The sequence below is a fragment of the Sardina pilchardus genome, chromosome 13 (assembly GCF_963854185.1).
Source record: "Sardina pilchardus chromosome 13, fSarPil1.1, whole genome shotgun sequence".
NCBI lineage: Eukaryota > Metazoa > Chordata > Actinopteri > Clupeiformes > Clupeidae > Sardina > Sardina pilchardus.
The window spans coordinates 9,744,164-9,764,585 of record NC_085006.1 but is presented as its reverse complement, the minus strand read 5'-3'; the positions used below and the strand labels follow the sequence as shown (position 1 = coordinate 9,764,585).

At 41.0% G+C, this 20,422-nt stretch overlaps 1 protein-coding gene across 3 annotated transcripts in view; it reads right to left on the bottom strand.

Annotated features, from left to right (window-relative positions):
- Nucleotides 1–20,422, bottom strand: part of LOC134099652 (ZP domain-containing protein-like) — a 126,109-nt gene that overhangs the window by 75,520 nt on the left and 30,167 nt on the right. The gene's annotated exons all lie outside the window — the stretch shown is intronic.

Below are 20,422 nucleotides of genomic sequence, written 5' to 3'. Positions count from 1 at the left end.
CATTTGGATACTCCTATTGCCATTCATTGGGATCCTCAAGGATCAAGCATTCAAGACTCAACTTGAGTACTTTGTCAAAGTCAAATGTCTAAGTGTTAGTGTGCTTCTTTCCACAAAAGGAATGAACAGCATGCACACTGCCAGCAACTACAAGCATAGACCGATAACCTACAGTATATCCTGTTTCTAAATGTGATTTATGTCAAAAATGAATGACAAAATCCTTGAATGAGTGAATCCCTGAAATACCAATTAGATAAGAAGGGTTGTTTGATTAACTCATAATGGCCGGGTTTCCCAAAATCGTTAAGAAGCTCTTAAGTCCTAAGAACTTCTTAGGAGCGTTCTTAGAACATTCTTACAACGCTCCTAAGAAGTTCTTAGCACTTAAGAGCTTCTTAACAATTTTGGGAAACCCGGCCAATGTCAACCATTAGATGAGCATTTCACCCATTTGCATTAAGCAATTATGTTGTTAGAAACCCAGTCATACTTTTGAATGGTCGCTCATAATTCCCGCATTTTCATTTGAGATGGGAGAAAGGGCCGAAAATATATATATATATTTTTTTGGGGGGGGGCTTTTATGCCTTTAATGATAGGACAGTAGAGAGAGACAGGAAGTGAGTGGGAGAGAGTGTCGGGGTGGGATCCGGAAAGGACCACGGGGCGGGAATCGAACCCGGGTCGCCGGTGTGCGGTGCAGGTGCCCCAGCCAGTTGTGCCACGGCTGGGGCCCCGAAAATGTATTTTTGAATGAAAGCCAACAACTCCTAGAATTCTGCGCCTTTCACTGCTCTTCCCTGCCTTAGCAAGCAAGTAATCTGTAAACCCTTTTGTGCAGGCACAGGGGTTTATGCCCAGATCTTGATGCTGTCAGCAATGGGGTTAGGGCCTAAAGGTCAATCCTGAAGGTGAACCGTCCTCCGTAGAGGTAAAGGTGCCACCTCTCTGAGGCCCAGAAACACAAGCGAGCGCCTCTCGTTCACCAACATGCACCTGTGAAAGGACTGCACCAATAGCCCGATCAGAAGCATCACACGTCACCAAAACTAAAGAGATGCTGGTGGACTTTTATCCATCAATGGGACCCCTGTGGAGAGGGTGGACACATTCAAGTACCTCGATGTCCAGATCACTGAGGATTTGACATGGTCTACCCACCTGGACACTGGTAAAGAAAGCTAGGCAGAGACTGAACGCACCACTCTCTGCAGGGCCTTTTGGTCTTGGATGGTGGTGTTCCCTCAGGAAGACGATACTGCACACTGGCGGCAAGGACTGAGAGACTCAGGAAGAGTTTCTTCCCCCAAGCCGTCCAGCACTTAAATGGAACTGACTGCACATAGCACTTTCTACTCTACCTGCAATAGCCCCCCCCCCCCCCCCCCACACCTGACATCTTGAATGTACAGTGGGTACGGGTTGAGAATGCACCTTTTCCCGCGGGACTCCCGACGAGATCCCGTAGGCTGTCGAGACGATTTTTTTCGAGGCTAAGGCAATGTACCCAAACAACCACCAGGTGGCAGAAAGTTTCAACTCGCATTTCAACTCGCAATTCAACTGCATTTAATGACGAAGACCGCATATCCGTCTCATTTAATCATTAAAATGAAGGTGATGACTGGCGAAATTAATCAAACGACATTTCAATAAACCATTGTTGAAATGATTGAAAATGGTATAAGAAAATCGCCTATAGGCCTATCAGAAGGAAATAGCCTTCAATTCAACCTGAAGGACTCGATAGGCAACCTTAGATTAGCCTAATTCATTAATTCATTACGGTTACAAGACCGCATTTCCGTGAATAGGCTATTGTTGTCAACATAGATATATAAAGCTTTATATATCTATGGTTGTCAAGGCGAAGACGAAAGAGATGGCCAAGATGGACATTAGGCTACATTTATATGCCAGGAATACTTAATAATGTTTATAGGCTAGGCCTATTTTAAAACGCAGGCATGCGTTCATTTTAACCGGCGACATACCAGCACTTTTTATCACAGATTTTGTCCCCACCACTTTTGACGACTGAAAATAAAATGTATTTAACAGAAATCTCTTTAATACATGCCTACGCTTGTCACTTTACTTATAACCGTAGGCTACATGCACGGAGAAGATCGCGCATTTTGTAACATTGTAACAATGGATGGTCAGATATGCGATAGGGCCGTGAGGGTGATTCATTGTTGCCTATCGACTAGTAGCCTAGGCCTAGCTCCGCAAAATAAATGTATCCCTTATATTTGTTGCCAACTGTTACTGTAATATAGGCATATTCAAAGCCATGCACCGGATAAACCGGATAAACTACCAATATTTAGTTTCACTGTCCTCCGCTGCTCACAGCGCAATTTCGAATAGCCACGGAGATTAAAAGATTTAAGCTTTGTAGGCTACTATTTCGTAGAGGGCCTATTGACTTTGAAAAATGTCTCTGCCTCCCGCGAAAGTAGGCATATACAGGGTTCGTACGGGTGCTTGAAATCCATGAAAATGCTTGGATTTTAATGTGGTGTTTTCAAGGTTTGAAAAATGCTTGGATTTTGGGTAAAGTGCTTGTGAATGCTTGAAAGTGCTAGGCCTACATATTTCTCGGCAGTCTGACCCAATAGACCAATTATTAAATGAAGGGAAATAAAATTAATTAGGGCGCTGCGCTGACAATGACGACGGGTTTGGTGCTTCTCATTCATCACTCCGCAAACATGTCCGTTCGCCAGTCTTCTTCATTGAAAGTGAAAGTAGACGTGTGTTGATGAATGTTTGATGCAAGTTCGATGTGTGTGATGAACTATTTGTTTCTTAGCAGAAGCCATGATGAAACGGTAAAGGTCAAATTATTTATTTAAAGAGACATTATGAAGTTGTTTTGACTTTGCCAAAACGCGTCCAGTTTGACGTGTCTGGATTTTCCGATAATAATGACGGCAGCAAGACTCGTGATGCTGATATTGGCTTTTAATTTATGCGCGTGTAAGTCTAAGCTATTATGCTTGAAGTTAGCTGTGACCGACTAGCCTACTGGTTTTCATCGTTTTAACCACAAAGCCTGTCGACCTTAGGTCTACTAAATTGTTTAGTTAACACCTTGTCATTTCGCGTTTGTCCAGCCGTTCACCCCCGTGCGCCCCATGTCATTCAAAACATATTTCGGGATAGCCATCTCACTATGAGAAAACGTATGACAGTAGTGCTAAGATATTAACACGTTGTCATGCTTGGTAAACATCCGTCTTGCACATAATATTGAGCTGATTTTTTAGTGGAAATGGCTTACTGTCGCATTGTGCTGATAGATGAAAAAAGTCGCCTATTTAAAGGCACAGTCTGAATTTTAATCATAGCTCTCCATTTAGTGTGTGCACTTGAACAACTAGTGATGAAGCATATAACAGTAGGGCCTGCCATGTATTTTAGGAGGAGGGGTGTAAGACATGATACTTTGGAAGGAGAGGGAGTGGTGCAATTTGGTTTTCTTCAGAGCAACCTCTTCAAACAGCATCAATATCAATAGGCCTATGGTTCACTATCAGGACTAGAGGACTGTAACCCCGCATTCACACTGTCTCCGTCCGTCAACGGATCTCATTCACTTTGCATGGGGCGGACTCGAAATGCATTGTGGGTCCGTCCGTCGCTTCAGCTCCGTTGCCTCCGTCAAGAAAGTTGAGAAATGTTTAACTTTTCAGGCAGCGACGGATCCGTCAGCCAATCGGATCGCGTGTATGCAAATACACATACGCAGATCCAACCTCCTAGATCCGTTGACGGACGGAGACAGTGTGTACGCGGGGTTAGGGCAGGCTATATGTGATCAAGTAGGCCTATATTAAAACATGTAGTCAAAATTATAACGTTATGTTGATTTAAGTTGAAACAAAACATGTTATGAACTGAGAAAATCCATGGTTCTACATCATTGTTGGCAAAATGATAATGATACATATTTCAGCCATATCTGGTTTAGTCTTGAGTAGGCCTAGGCTACTTTGCTATAAATGAGTTATAGACGTAAATATAGACTATATTGTGGTTTGTTATAATGTTTGAAATATATGTATCACAGTTTATCAATAGTTCTCATAAATAGTCATCATAGTCATCATTTAAGGGGTTATTTTTAAAAAATTTCTCCCGGGGGTGCTGGGTATATTTTCCTCTTTTTAATTCATTATCGAGTGCTGTCAGTAAGAAAAAGAACAAGGAAATTTGATATGACATAGACCAAATAGAGCAGCAGCAAACACTAATGAAATGGTTCCATTTTCTATGCCCCATTCAGTTAACCTAATGATAGCTGCTGGTTATATATTGGGCTTAGGTTGTATCAAATTTTCTGGTTCTTTGTCTTACAGTGACCTCAAACAACAGGGCTTTGGATTTGTTCACACTCGATTTCGGTACTGGAAAACTGGTCTTGAAAGTCCTTAAAAAGTGCTTGAATTTGGCCATTAAAAAGGTGTACGAACCCTGCATATAGCCTACATTTTCATGAGGATTACTAGTTAGCGGGCATAGGCGTTCCGAGAATGATGGATCTTAACTGTGGCGCAAGTGATTCGGGGGCTGCCTTGCATGCCAGCGACCCGGGTTCGCTTCCCGCTTTCTCATCCATTCAATGATCCACCAAAGAAAGGATACATTTGCTCTTAATCTTAAAGCAATAGTTCGGAATTTTGGACATAGGACCTCATTTCCAACTCAGTCTGGGTGATATAGGTCGTTGAAGACCATTTTCAGTGAATTTCTGCCCTTCCTATGAGTTGCAGCGTTCATCTCGTGCTAATCTGGTGCCAAGATAACGCAAGTCAACGGTAACATCCAGCCTGCCACTGAAAACACTCCACAGAACACCCGAAACAAATACATTTTAACGTCAGACTATCGATGCACATGCCTAGTGTTGATAGAACCATGTTAGAAATAAAACGAACCTTGCATCGCATTGCAATAGCCTACTTTGTTCCCTGTATGGCAGTGGCGGATTGATATTGAGAAACTAGTCCCTCAAAATGTAATAAATCATTGAGTTGCAAGGTTAGTTTTATTTCTAAAATTATTCTATCAACACGGACATGTATATCGATAGTCCGACGATTTAACTGACTTGTCTCGGGTGTGCGGTGGAGTGAGTAAGACTGTTGTTGATGTCAGACTGATGTTACCGTAGAAATGTGTTAGCTCAAAACCAGCGTTAGCAAAGGGGGACGCTGCAACTGAAGGAAGGGGCTAAACGCGATAAAAACGGTCTCCACCGACCTATAGAGCTCCCCAGTCCCGCCCACAGCCTTGTCCGGAAGTAAAAATCCAATACAATTTCTCCATTGACAATTGGAGAATAAGCCATAACATCGTAACCGTCCATGGTAGACTTAAAACCAGCTACGATGTGACTAAGTGATTATACCTGCTCATATAGATGTCAAAAGTTAATGGGGGCATCAACCTTGTTTTGAGAAAACAATGCTTTATTCACGATTTAACGAGAGAGTACTACACTACCCGATACCCTAACGTGTAAAACTGGTGAAAGCAGAGCCTTTGATTGGTAGAGATCGCCGTTGCCATGGCAATGCCAAACAAACTGTACTCAGCTTTTCCCGCGCCTATCGTCCAGCTTCGTCTCGCTGGAACTTCAAAACTTAAAATGGCTGCAGGGCTGATCAGGACCGATGTGTGGTCTTCCGAAAAATAACGGTTTTCTCATCTTGAAGGTTGAATTTACTCAATGGAAACGGTAGGAAGTAATCATCTTCTTTTCTCAGATTAATATGGAACCATGTTAAACTATCTTTAGGCTGCAAATGTTGGAAATGTGTGTACGTTTGCAAAGCATCCTGGGATTTGAGTTCTCTATCTCGGAATTTAAGATATGTACACAGTCTTGTACCTTTCGCTTTTTTTACATTTTCTGTTCATTTTTTCACTCGAAATTATAAGTTATATGCTTATGAGTCACATCGTAGCTGGTTAGCCTAAGGCAGGGGTACTCAATTAGAAACTCAAAAGGTCCACTTCCCAAATTTGTAATCTTTCCAGGGTCCGGAACAGTGCATGTCCAAAATTAGAAAAAAATAGGCTAAATAAAAAGACAGTAAATAAAAGGTTTGTGGATAATTCTGCTCGAAGTGAACATGCTTTGTTTCATAATGACGTTTCAAGTTTCCACTTTTGACAAGTGCAACTGTCTCATTACCTCCACCAGTTATGTTTTCATCAGGGTCTGTCTGTCTGTCTGTTTGTTTGTTAGTAAGATAACTTGTTTCTTAAGGAATAAACAATTACATTTTGAGAGTGATCAGGATCACCATTTGGAATCCAGGAGGCGCTCGGCGAAGGTCTGCGCTCTTGGAGTGCTAGTTAGAGATTAAACACATTGGTTTCGTTCGTGCTCCCCGCAGGCAGCAATGCATATTTGCCAGTCCTGACGTCGGCTACTCTGTCTGAACTCACGATTTTCGGAATCCAACTTTTGCTTTTTGTCAATTTTGGAGCACACCGTGATATTTGCTTGGCTTGCTAAATAAACAAATACCGCTCGTAAATCGTTGTTGTAGGCTTACGCTAGCTTTCTGGTGATGTCCTGTGGGTGAGCCCAATGGAACGGACCGATAGGCCACTCGCAGCTACAAGAGTTGTCATAGTGATGTAGGCTGATAGATTGGGCGCGAGCTACAGTAGATGAGTGATCGGAAACACAGGTAGAAATATCAACCCATTGAAATCTCGCTTGGATCACTTTGAAAAAAAATAATGAATAAAATCTCGATTTTTGCTCGGTCCGGATGTCACTACGTTTGGGTCCGGATCCGGACCGGAGTCCGCCTATTGAGTACCCCTGGCCTAAGGCATGGTCTAAAACTCTTTATATCCGAATTTTTCCAGAAGTCAATGGGAGAAATTAATGAGAATTTTACTTCCGGACAAGCACCTCTCTCGGAGGAGGGGCGGGACTGGGGAGCTCTATATCACCTCGGTAAAGTTGGAAATGAGGTCCTATGTCCAAAATTCCAAACTAATCCTTTAAGAAAATTAAAGATGTTTTAGTTTTGCGAATCTTTTTTGTGTTTGCGATATCTGCTGAAAAGAGCTAGCCTATATTTTTCAGCATTCACACACATTTTCACATTTACATAATTAGTGCAGGCTCAGTGACACGGAGGCAGTCGTCCTCAATGCGCACAGGTGAAGAACTGGTTAGACGAGTGTGGGGGAGGGGGAATGATCGCATAAGAGAATTGCTCTTCATGAAGCTGGTAGCCTTTGCTCTTCATGAAGGCTGGTAGCCTTTGCCACCTTTTCGGTAACGACCAACCCCTCTGGCTCACGGACTAAAAGGCCTATACCGTCTTTAAGCGTCTTTGTCCGAATCCAATGGAGACTGAAAGTTGGTAGGCCTACAAAAATAACTGGGATGAAGTGGTACAAAAGTAAATGTTTCAACACAGGCCACTGCTCAGGGTGAAAGGATAGTGAAAGCCTAAGGCAGCGATTCCCAAACTTTTTATTATAACGCATCAACTTCAACATCTTCATCTAGGCTTTAAGTCACACGCTAAAAAGGCAATACGGGTAAAAAGGCCCTCGTTTAAGACACGACCACACAACAGCATATGCTCATTCCCACGCAACATTTCGAATTTATCATTCTGAACGTGAGCTAGATTGAGCTGAAACGTCAAGTCATGCCCTATGCGGGACATTCTAAAACGCTTAACGCGGCTTAAGGGCGGAAAACAACGGTCAATCATCACCAAATTTCTCATGACCATATATTGTCATGGACACTTAAACCTGTCAAAAAAAACGAAACCGTAATCCAACGATTATAGAAGATATCTCACATTTACGTTGTCTTCTTCATTGGCGCCTATGGCGAGAAAAAGGCTTTGGTTTAATGTATCTAAACAACGATGTCCACCAAATTATCTCATATTGCTCATCATAATCACTTTAAACTATTGGCTAAATATATCGAACCCAAACTCAAATTATTATGGACGTTAGGCTATAGCAGGGGTGGCCAACCAGTCTAGCATGAAGAGCCAAAAAAAAAATCCACAAAAGTCAAAAGAGCCGCACAACAAAAAAGGCGTCCATACTACAACAGCACAACATTAGGCCTACAGTTATAGCTCCTTTGTTTTTCATTTAAAGTAAGACACTTGGCAGATGCTCAACGATCATTGATAAATGATCATTGGAAAATGAAAAAAGATCAGACACACATCAAATCCCCCCTCACTGAATGACTTATAGGCATGAGCAATGCTCCAACACCTGATAATGCAATGTCAAGTGTTCAGTTAACTTTTAAAAAGAAAATAAACAAAAAGAAAACGAGTGACTGACGTCTATAGCCATTACCAGCCTACTTGCAAAAGTATGTAGGAAATGTTCAGGTTTGAAGCTTTATGAATCCGTGGCATACCAAGTACCAAACTAATGTGTAGGCTAGAAACATATCACCTCCGCAAATGAGGTTATGTTTTCATCGGGGTTTGTCTGTTTGTTAAGCAAGATGTTAAGCGGACGCGCGAGATGTTAAGCAGGATGCGCGAGGCGGAGTTTTGCGATCTCAGAGTGCTTTTGTTTTGATTACTTTGACATATTAACCAGAGGGGTTATGCTACAAAACGATAAATGGTCCTTTTCAATGGCACGTGTTCCTTTTACTTACGATTAGCTTCAGGGTATTCCTGATTGCAACAGTAGCATTAAACCTGGCTGAAGAATAAACACGTCTGCTTCGTTTTGGCCAATTCCTATCCATATCATGACGGTACAATTATTGTTAACTATTAATAATTACTTTTGGCAATAGGCTACTATCAAGTTCTGAAATTATTTTTTATTTACCGGAAATAAAGGCTATTTCAAAAGGAAAACGTTTAGGTCCGAGGAGAAGTGAGAACATCAGTTGAGCAGCCGTGAGCCGCACGAGAGGAGGCAAAGAGCCGCATGTGGCTCGCGAGCCGCGGGTTGGCCACCGCTGGGCTATAGGCTATGTCATGAAGCGTTTCTGCCCCATTGAAAGGAAAAAGCTTAATGTGGTTTACTCTGATAAGCAGTGGCGTCATGCCCATTGAAGTAAAGGGGGCACGTGCCCCCTCTGATTTTTCGTCCCTGATATTTTTTTTAATCATAACTTTCCGATCATGCTCCATAATAATCAATTCTAGCGCCTATAACGACTCAAATGTATTCTTCTGGATGTGTAATAAACATATAGCTAAAGACCGGCCATCAGCCCTTTTCCTAAAATTGGTTTCTGTAGCACTATGTTCCCGTAGAAACGCACACGCACGTTGAGCGCGCATTGTTGTGTTTATGTTGAACTGTTACAGTTAACGTTGATAAGCACATCAAACTATCAAAAACTCGGACCCAAACTCCATGGACGTTATCTGACATAAGCATATGCCTACAAAGGAAAGTTCTCCGCGCTTCTGTTGTGCGACAATCTGGTGCAACCAGGCCAGGACAGAAGTATACAACTATGATGAACAACTTATGTATAGGCTACGACTCTGATGAAGACGTTTGTAATGTCGAAGCATTAGTCAATGTTTTGCACCTTTTAAATAGCCTACAAAAGAAGACATCTGCGTTGCACCGGCATTCCTCTTCTTTTCATACAAAAAGGCTTAACGTGGAATAAGTTTGGAAAACAACGACCAATGATCACCAAATTTCTCTCTTATAGGCTATTACTTCTCATAAGCACATAAAACTCTCAAAATATCGAATCCAAATTCCAATCATTATGGACGTTATCTTAATTTTCACGTTAAGCTTTTCATGTTAAGAGTTTTAGAATGTCCCGGCAATGTAGCCGATTTCACAGCGCAGCAGCTGTGCGGGGTTAAATGTAACATGCACTTTTTATGTAGGCTAGGTGTAACACACACAAGCCTTCTTAAACTGCATGCTTTAGAAAGTTGACGTAATGGAAATGTAGGCCTACAAAATAACTAGCCTACTTTTTGGCTAGCAAAGGCATCCCCGTTTAGCTAATTGTCCTAAACATTGCGTTCGTTTTCGTGACTTAGCCTATGAATCATATCCATGATAAGTTGAGCAGACACTGCTGTTTCGTTGAAAGAAGGTAGGCCTAATAAGCATTTCTCTCCCTCTCCATTGACCAGAGTGTTTTTCTGGCATGAGACGAACCTGTATGTTATTAGGGCGGTCTTATGTTGCCCCCCTGCGGTTGCAGTTTTAATTACAAAGTCCCGAACCATCGGGATTCCCGGAAAGAAAGGAGCATTCTCAACCCGTACCATCTGTATTGTTGTTGTTGTTGTTACTGTTTTTGGTGGGTTGTTTCTGTTTCTGTTCTATGTTAGTTTGTATGCCTCTTTTTACCTAGCATGGAGCCGACTGTAACATTTCACTGCATTTTATGTATGTGACAATTAAAATCTGAATCTGAATCTGTCTAGAGTCAGACATTCAGGGTTGAAGTGGGCTAGGACAGGGGTTGTTGTGAGCTGGGCTTTCAGAGTTTGTATGGCCTCTGAACATGCTGTAGTCCAGTGCCATGGCTCTTCTTATAAGCAGTTGGCAGAGAGATGCAGTGGTCTGTGAGTAGTGGGGCAGAAAACAGAGGTAGTACGCAGTCATGCCTAAAAACGAGGCCACTTGAGAGGCTGAGGGCGGTTCTGGAATCCTGTGTATGGCGTCGACATTGGACTGGAGAAATCCCTTTGGCTGACAGGTGGAATCCAACAAAGTCAATTCGCTGGGGCAGCAAAGCCACATTTTTCTTCGTTCAGAGTCATGTCTTGAGCATGAACGATGTCATCCAGAGAGCTACTCTTATTTTATTATTTAGATTATTTTAGTTACCGTAAAACTTCAAACAATAGCCGGGCTTTTATTTCGCCAAATCACCAAAATGCACCGGCGTGTATTTGAGACAGGTGTCTATATGAGACAGGCCTTTAATTTAGTGTTTATTGAGTGTAGGCTTATTGTAGGATTAAAAATAACTAGCATAAGCAGACAGAAAGCACGACAACAGGAGGTTACCATATTATATTATGGTAGGTAGTGATGCGCGGGTGGGCTTTTTTTAAAATCCGCCCCAACCCGACTCTTCAGGAGATCCAAACCGCACCGCCCAATCCGCAAAAAATATGTTCGAATTGTGACCCAAATCCGACCCGACCCGCGGAAAGGAAAAAACGCACCTAACGTCTTTCGTAGCCTAATTAGCCTAATTTTCCCACATGAGGACAACAGCGGGTTACGGCTACCGCCGTTCATTCCGACATACCAGCACTCCGACATTGACGTCCAATTGTCGTAGTGGAGGCATGTCTCTTTATGGGAAAAAGTCCCACCACTCCGACATTTGTTTTTTTCATGGTCGCAGTGGCGGTATTTAACTTTTTATTCAAACAACGTGCCATTCCGACATGAGGTCATTAATAGGTTATTAATGTCATAACTATATCCAATTGTGTAAAATAATAAAGATTCACATTTAAAATGTCATTGTGTAGACTTCTTGATATGGTTATGTGTCTGTTGCGTGCACAACTCGGGGAAGTGAAAGCAGTTCTATAGACATGGCAAGTTTTCTTCTCTGACTCATTATTCGCGGACTAAGTGGAGCTAAATTAAGTTATTATTTTGCTGTCACTTCGTCTGTTTTATGGCCTAGAAGGTTGTATTTGGTATCTGTGGATAGTTCTAGCTCTCCTCTTTTATCTGAGATGCAAGCCGTATCTTTTTAACCACGGTTTCACGAGTAGGCTAAATCAAACGTAAGTAGCGGTAGTCGAAGCTATATGATTCTTATTTGTTTGTCACTTCGTCTGTTTCTATAACTCAAAAGGATCGATGTGTTTGGTATCAATGGAAAGCTCTGGTTCTCCTCTTTCATTTGATATGCGTGTTATGTCTGTGCGATGCCTGGTCCCGGAGTAATTCAAGCGAGAGCAGTGGCTGCGTGGGTGAACGCAGAGCAATATAGACTGTAATGATATCATTTAAATTCATGATTTTATTTTTATTTTCATACTTGATCGTACAGACACGTGTCTAGTCTCGTTGGAAAGCCCCGGTTCTGAGCTCTTTCATGCAATATAGGTCTCATCTCGCTGTGACTAATAATCGCGAGCAATGTAACAGAGAAGAATGGGTGTTTTTTGACGCACTTTGCGTCCGTCGGGCTAGGGTCCGTTAAATTGACGTGGAAAAAAATAGGATTTGTAAACTGTCGGAATGGGGGTACTAAAATGTGTCGGATTGGCAGCATGTCGGAATGACACCATGTCTGAATAGCGGCATGTCGGACGAAAGGGATGTCGGACTGGCAGGATGTCGGACTGCCGACATGTAACCGCGGGTTACAATGATCGGTCATTTTGACAATCTGCGCTCTTCCACACCATTCATAATCTGCAGCCTAGACATAGCCGGTGTTAAATCTCATCTTCATCATAACAAGTTTCCATTCATATTTCCCCTTGCAACTTCATAGGCTAGCCTACTTTAGCGTGAAACACTGCCAAGCATTTAACAAGCACAGCTGTTTATTCGTGTATATGACAGAAGCAAGGTGTTCTCGCATTGTGCACAACCTTCGATATCCCAGATCATTAGGCTCCATGTCCATAAAGTAGCGAATACGCGATTAACTTTTTTCAGTCAGTCACGCATGGCGCAATTGGGTGCTGAATTTAGGAGAAATTATGTTTTGCGCTCGACCACACCTCCTGTGTATTGCAGGCGCATCGCCACCTAATATGTCGGAAGTTAACAAGTGAGAAATGTGCATTCTTACTTTTCTGACCCGACCCACCAGCAATATTTAGAAAAAACTACTAGGCCTACCCAAATCCGCCCGACCCGCGGGTAATGGGCTGAACCGCGCATCACTAATGGTAGGCTACTGTAATGATCCTGTCCTGTCTTGTCCTCCCTGTCTAGTGTTTTCCATCATGTCTGCTACTCTTGTGTCTTCCTGTTTGCTTTGTTTACTTCCTGTGTCCTGTTCCATGTGCTCCTAAAGCCTACCTTACATTGACAGACTTGTTTTTAGTCACAGTCTAGTCACAGGCCAGTCTCAGATTAGGATTTTGCAAAGACTGTGGGTCACTATTTACAAGACTGCTGCTAGATTCCTTCAAATTATTTCCATCGTGCAATAGGCTACACGTCATCATTAACAGTGTGACGCCCACCTAGGTCAAAACCATGACCCCTATGGGTCTAGTGAAGTCAGTGCACGGGCGGCGCTAGGCCTGGATGTCATGGGTGCCCTAAGTGCCTTATTGGTATCACCTGTACTTAGGGGTTGGGCTATAAAAGGTTTTCTCTCTCTCTTTCATTTGGGGGCACTCTTTCCTTTCACATAGGCACTATATGGCTGACTTCTTTCATAGGCACGCTCTATCTTTCTTTAACTCACTCTTCTTATCTTAATGATAATTTTCCCTTTACAGCTAACATTCTAATACTGATCTACTAGACCACATCCATACATGCTCGACATTGCATCAACATACCCTAGACACGTATAATTTATTTAGTTTGATTATACTTCTCAATAAATTTGATATTCTTTACCACTGTTTCTTGTCTCTTATTATGTCATGGTGTAAACGAGTCTACACCGTAACAACAGGAACTCACATGATAGCCTACTCATATCAAAGTAATTTTTACACGTTTCTGCAGCATTGTTTGATGTGTGACATCACTAACAGATATGGAGTTGTTCTGTCTCGTAGAATGGCCGACTAATACATTATAAGAAATGAAATAACAAATAATCATATAGGCTACAGCTGTCGCCTATTTTGCCCCTTCCTGTTTTCGTGTTCGCGAGAGGTTACTATTGGTTTTTAATGTTCACGTCACTATTTGCATGAGCCACGACTGAAAAGACTTCCGATAATATCAAACATGTTTGATATTGTTGTAACGGCAAAACTAGAAAAAGACTGCCTCCGACGGACTTAAAACCGCTAAGATTGGCTCCTTACACTAAACGATTTTAGAAATGTAGTCGCCGACTGGTAAAACAGGCCAAAATCGTGCAATGTAAGCCAGCCTTTAGTTTACCCTCTCCATGTGCTCTGGTTTGTTCTGGTCTCCGCCCCTCACCTGTCTCTAATTATTAGTCCTGTTAATCCCTAATTCACCTGTTAAGTTCACCTGTACCTGGTTATTGTTTCAGTGTCATCACCTGTGTCTTGTTCCCTTGTGTATTTAAGCCCTCTGTCTTCCCTCACTCAGTCTTTGTCTGTCATTAGTCATGCTAAGTGGTGTACGTTCTGTATAGTCGTGTTTGTCCGTGTAGTCCAGTTAAGCTTTTGGTTATAAAGATTCCTGATTTGCCTTATCTTGCCTCGTCGCGTCTTGCCTTGCACTTGGGTCCACACACTCTGCTCTCCTGGCTACACCCCTGACAGCTACTTTATTATCATGAAAATGCACTATATTGTTCTTCCTAGGTTTCTTATTATTAGTCAGGAGGCCAAAACTGATATTAAAACTTTGTCGGACACTTTTTGGTACAAGCATACAACCTATCCAGTATTGATATTTAACCCCTCAACATGAGTTCTAGACAGGTTGTCAGCTTAGAAAATGTTATTTTGTCCATTTTAACACTATATTCTTAAAAATGGAAAAAGCGGATTTTCCCCCCAAAGTGCTTCCTTTTTCTTCCATGTTACCTACTGTAATGTTGGGCAAATGTGCAATATAATCCAACTTGTGTGCAAGCATGATCATTAAAAAATAATGATCAATAAATACCACAAGAGTATCACACCACAAGGGCCACTGTTGTGTCAGGGGGCCAATTCTGAAAAGGGCTTCCGTTAAGACTTTTGCAGACATGTTTTGGTTCAAGCTGTCAGTGTCACCCTATTTTTTTTTGTTAGAAGACACAAATAGGTAAGATATCAGGGTGGTTGTGAAGACAAAGTTAAAAGCTTGTAGGGAGAGACATGCAATGCTGCACAAGTTATAATATTTAAATGTTACAATGAAAATGTAGAACTGTAGATGGTGGTGTATAGTGCTATTTAACTTCATTAATATACCAGGCTGTGACACAAATTATATATAATGGACATATTACTATAGTTATTCATTCAATCCAAACATAACTGCTCTCTCACTACTTTAGGGTTAGGGGTTAGTAACTAGTTAGCAATAACAACTTTGTTATAGTCGTATGGCAAAGGTATGTTTTTCCCCTGTAAAACCCGGGAAGTTAACTGAACTCAAATTATTTGAGTATACTGTAAAGCCTGGGAAGCTTTATCTGATTAAATTATTTGAGTAAACTGGATGCCTTGACATTTGAGTTTGGCAACTCATTTAATTTGAGTGTAAATAAGTCATTCAACTGGAGTTATTAGTATATTGTACAGTATGTATTGCATTTTGTGTTGGGATAACTTAAAGGAGTCAAGTAAACTACACTAATTTATTCACCTAATAACAACTTGAGTGAATTGTCATGACAAGTAAGAATTATGTAGGCCTACACACGAAAAAATGCAATGTACTCAATGTGTGAGCTATCATTTTCTATGGATTATGGGTAAATGCTTCTTTGATTTTCTAATAAGTATTTGTTCTCTTAGCTGTTAATTGTGGCTTCTTACTGTTTACCAGGTGATGGGCAAAAATATTGTGTTGATGATTTTCAGAATATGGTCAGATATACCATTAAGGAGAAGCCCATTCTCAAAATATAAAGAACATTTTGAAGTTCACTTTTTCTTGGCCTAATGCAAAGTTGATTGCGTTTCACAATTTGACTTTGACCTATAGTCACTTGAAAGTATCACAAAGTTGAGTATCCCAATGGTGTGATTAGGAGGCTCCTATGTCTGTCTGTATTGTCTCTTGGGGAGATACAGACACATTATGCATGTTTACATTGAGTAACTATATTACCCCTCTTATGGACAGGATATGAGCTTCAGGAATAAAGATTTCAGGATTTTTTTATAGGTTTAAATTTCTATTAAATTAATAGGATTACTGCAGAATGATGGTAGTGAAACATAATATTTATCACCATGGCAGTACTGGCCATCATGATATACTGTATCTTCAGATTATCATTACGTCTGTCTGAAGCATAAGTGATCTAAGATTTTAAAATCAGCCCACAGGCCAAGTCTGTTATGGATAGTCATCTGCTTGATGGTGTGTGGTGTCAATGTAAATAACACAATAACATAACAGCTATAGTATAGCCGTACATATAGTTTAACTATTGCATTTAAGATTCAATTTTCAGTCAAGATTAATATGTGATAATGTGTTAAGAATACTATGGACAGTGACATTCTAGGAAATGTAATGTGTGGTCAGCCATTTCTTATTGTGAATATACTTCTTGCCATGATTACTTAATTGAAATGAGTGGCATATACAGTCATGGCTGAAAGTGTTGGCACCCCATGCAATGAATAATGTATCATGAATAAATAAATGTTCTTCCTTAAAAGACTGGGGTCATACGTATTGGCACCCCTATGTTAACCCTATGTTCTCAACTCCCATAGAGGCAGGCAGATTTTTATTTTTAAAGGCCACTTATTTCATGGATCCAGGATACTATGCATCCTGATAAAGTTCCATTGGTCTTTAGAACTAAAATTGCCCCACATCATCACACACCCTTCACCATACCTAGAGATTGGCTGTACAATACATGTTGATTCTGACACTTCAGCAGACATCCCACGAGTGTTAGCTTTCATTCCATACCATTTTTATCTATATGGTCCTTGTGGTTGTGGAGATATTCAACATTTATCGTTGGCATGTCATGTTGAGCAGGAAACCAAAAAATTGGCCTGAAATTGCTTGCACAAGTCAAAAAAAAAAATTTGCTTGACAACCACCATAATATCTTACCTATGGGTGTCTTCTAACTAAAAAAATAGGTTGACCGCTTGTACCAAAACATGTCCGCAAAAGTCTTAACGGAAGCCCTTTTCAGAATTGGCCCCCTGACTATATTCCGGTTCTTCTTCTAACACTCGCAATTCAGCTTGAACCGTTTAACGTACAAACTTGATTCAAACTTTGCTACGTAGGTCTTACTAAGGAGACCTGTGCAATGTATTTTTCAACTTTGTAACTTTTATACTTTTTAAACTGTAAATTAAAAACTATTAAACATTTCCCCATAGACTTAACATTGCTCATTATGACATTACAGCAGCAATTAGAATGTTACGCCAGGTGGCCAGTCCAGGTGCAGCAGCTCTTTCTCTCTCAGGCTTTCAACATACACTGGCTCTCTTGAGACTACATTTTCTGTTCCCCTGTATCAACTGTATCAACATAAGTCTTCCTAATTCCATCCAACTTTCTATCCATTCATCTTCTTCAAACCATTCACTCATCCACCCATTCTAAACAGTCTGCCTATCAACATCAATTAGACGATCTACATTCAACTTTTAAACAATCTACTCTGTCTCAGGCTTTAAGCACACACTCTGGCTCTCTTAAGACTAGCTAGTTAAATTGATTACACCTGTATCTGTATCCACTACTCTCCACTCTACAAGAATATAATGGTGCATTCCAGACAGCATTTAAACTAGTGGGACGTGGGACCTACCCTACCTGAAAGGTTCTACCTCCCACTTCAAAGCGTTCCAAGCATTTTGGAGTGGGAGGTTTAGAAAACATGGGTGACCACCGTAACGTTAGCATATCGTCGTAACGTTAGCATATTAGGCTAGGCTAACTGTATAACGTTCTAACGTTACTTTCACAATACGTTGTATTCTTTGTTGACACAATTTTTAAGTCATAATATGAAGAACAAGTTAATTATTGTGTCTAAAACAACCCTACCCTAAAGTTTATAGCGTATTCCTTGAAGTTAGCTCTCATGGAGCATGTCTCCATGGGCGCCGCCATAATCCTCCCACTTCATTTTGTTGAGGTCGGGGCAGGTTGAGCTCCTACGAGTTCGCGAGTAGGAGCTCCCACTTCGACAGGCGTTCCAGTGCATCTTTCGTAGTTGGAGGTAGGATAAATCCCACATCCCACTAGTTTAAATGCTGTCTGGAATGCACCAAAAGGCACATTCCATCCAACTTTCTATCCATTCATCTTCTTCAGACCATTCACTCATCCACCCATTAAACTGTCTATCAACATCTATTAAACAATCTGCCTATCAACATCCATTAAACTCTCTGTCTATCAACATTAATTAGACTATCTACATTCAACTTTTAAATGATTTACTCTGTCTCAGGCTTTAAGCATATTACACTCTGGCTCTCTTAAGACTAGCCAGTTAAATTGATTACACCTGTATCAACTGTCAGTTTCTCTGGCTTTAAGCATACAATCTCTCTGAAGACTACATATACTGTTTCCTCTGTCCACAACTGTTTCAAAATAAAAGTCCTCACTGCAATAGTACACTATTAAATCATTTAACCATTGAAACTACTCAACTATTTAACTGTTCAACCATTCCAACTGTCAGTTATCATCAACTATGCCTCCAGTCAACATACATGAAACCTCCATGTACCTAGCAACCAACATAGCAACCATTAAAATTAAGCGTTTATGACCGTTTCCATAGCAACCAACATGATTATACTGCAGTAACTTCTTGTTTCCTGATAGTGGCCACCATGGATACCTGTGACAGAGCGCACCCCGTCTGTCACGCAAGCGGGCGCATTCCCGCCAGTAAGAACAATGAGAACGGAGTTTGCACTTGAACGCAGACATTAGTATACACATACAGGAGAAATTAAATAAATTATGTAATGCATATGTAGGAAAATATGGAATAACTATGTATTATGTCGTGGTACAATGCGAAGGAATATTGGTTAGGCCGTGCGCTAAACATGGCATGAGCGGCTGATGCAAGGCATAATGTCGGGGCAGTTGTGGCGGGTTTCGTGCGCGCACAATTGACATCTTGAATGAAACCGTTGCGACTGTGCCAATGTTTGTCTGTGTATTGTGTGTTTTGTATTGTGTATTGTTCATCTTACTTGAGGTCTACCTGTCTTCCGGGGTGCAACAAGAGTGTCAGAGGTGAGACCCAGTTAAAGGGACGGGGTGCGCTCCCATAAGGGAAGCGCTCATAGAGACAGGGGTGTTTCAGTAGTTTTGTTTTATTTGTTATTTTGGGGGGACTTTAGCCAAGTACTTATGATTGCACAGGAATGTGTTCAAGTAATGTGTTGCGCTCCATAGTATCTAGCCTAGAGGATATATGGGTGCGTTAATTGATATAAGAGTATTGGGCGCTTCATTCGGGAGATGGGCCTCTGCCGTGAGAGGGCACATTGTCTCGGTCAGTATGGGTACGTAAAGGGCCTAGCTTTAGTGGGCATTATCCCATGTTTTTGTTTTTCGTTTGATCAGTGTTTTTCTTTTGTGTATGTCTGTTGTCTAACCTACCGGTAGCTTAATAAAAAAAGGAAGTTTTCTTCTACTTTTGCATTCCGACCTGAGTCACTCCAGCTGCACGGACACATTATCACAATACCCTAGCAACAAATGTTTCAAAATAAAAGTCCTCACTAGCAAGTTATCTAGTTAGCATGGTTAGCATTGTTAACATAGCTAGCATTTTTAACATAATTGCAAAAAATCATCAACTAAGTTAGCTAATCAACCTGGTTAGCATTGTTAGCAAATCTAACATTGTTAGCATAGTTAGCATTTTTAGCATTACTGCTAGAAATCATCAGTTAAGTTAGCTAATAAACCTGGTTAGCATTGTTAGTAAAGTTAGCATTGCTAACATAATTAGCATTTTTAGCACAACTGCTAGAAATCATTAGCGAAGTTAGCTAATCAACATTTTAACATGAATAGAAATCATTAGTTAAGTTAGAACTGGAATGTTTCAGCTTTTAACTGTCTACCTTCACACTATCAACTCTCTGTAAACTATGCAACCACCATGTTTACCCTAGCTACACCTTAGTAACCATATCTACATTATCTATCTTTTTTTGCATTTTCATGCACTGGTAATTCCTAGGAATTGCATTTCTAGTTTAGCCTATAATTTGAATGTGTTTCACAAATCAGATCATATTAGAATTAGCCTATACTATAATAGGCTATGTCTTACATTTTTGGCGGCTTAAAATAACGAAACGATCGATGTGACAGCGGGCTGAACAATACAAGTTACTATCGCGCCTATGAACTTGTTGCCCCTGATGACACATCAACAATAAAGACTGAATGCTACCCTGTACAACAACTGCAATCGTGTGATTAAAAATGATCCTATTCATCGCTATCACCGTGATCCTCAACTAGGCTACAAGTTGATTGGCGAATTCCTCCTCCTTGTCGCTCTCCTCCACTTGCCTGCCTTGCCTGCGCAGCTCCCGACCAGGACTCTCCC